This window comes from Grammomys surdaster, unplaced genomic scaffold (genome assembly GCF_004785775.1).
Source record: "Grammomys surdaster isolate TR1022 unplaced genomic scaffold, NIH_TR_1.0 126178, whole genome shotgun sequence".
Classification (NCBI taxonomy): domain Eukaryota; kingdom Metazoa; phylum Chordata; class Mammalia; order Rodentia; family Muridae; genus Grammomys; species Grammomys surdaster.
This window is the reverse complement of record NW_021620984.1, coordinates 9,032,843-9,033,533: the sequence shown is the minus strand read 5'-3', so window position 1 is coordinate 9,033,533 and position 691 is coordinate 9,032,843.

Below are 691 nucleotides of genomic sequence, written 5' to 3'. Positions count from 1 at the left end.
AGAGAGAGAGAGAGAGAGAGAGAGAGAGAGAGAGAGAGAGAGAGAGAGGGAGAGGGGATGATGGTGATGATGGTGATGATGATGATGACACAGTACACAAAAGGGACAAAGGGACACAAAAGACTACTAAGAATGCCCCAAAATCCAATGCTGAAACCATTTGAGCTAAACCATCAAACAGTATGGTTCTTTAACACAAAATACAAGTGTAGATTGAGTTCAAACTGATTTTTAAAACTGGACAAATAAGACAAAAGGAGGAGAATAAGCAAAGTTTCCATGCAGAAAAAACGAGAAATAACTTTTTGTAGGTCCTCAGCCCTCAGCAAAGAGCATCTTTCCTAACCCCGTCTTGTCTGTCTCTGGAAGGCTCCCTCCTATTCACAGCACAGAGCCAATCAATGCCACTTCTTCAAAGCCTTCTACCATCCATTCAACCCCCTTCCAATCACCATTGAGTGTTTTCCCTTCTAAACATCTCATGTGGGATTTTCAAAGTCAGTTTATTCTACAGAGTATGGTATGAGAAAAGACATTGGAGCCCCACAGTGGAGGGGGTGGTTGACACAGCCAGCAAGGCAGAAGATAGTTAACACTCAGCAAGGCAGCTGTTAACTCTGCATTTCAACTTACATCTTTCTTATGTTTCATTACCTGAGCAAGAGATATTTCAAACAGCTTTGGATGTGTA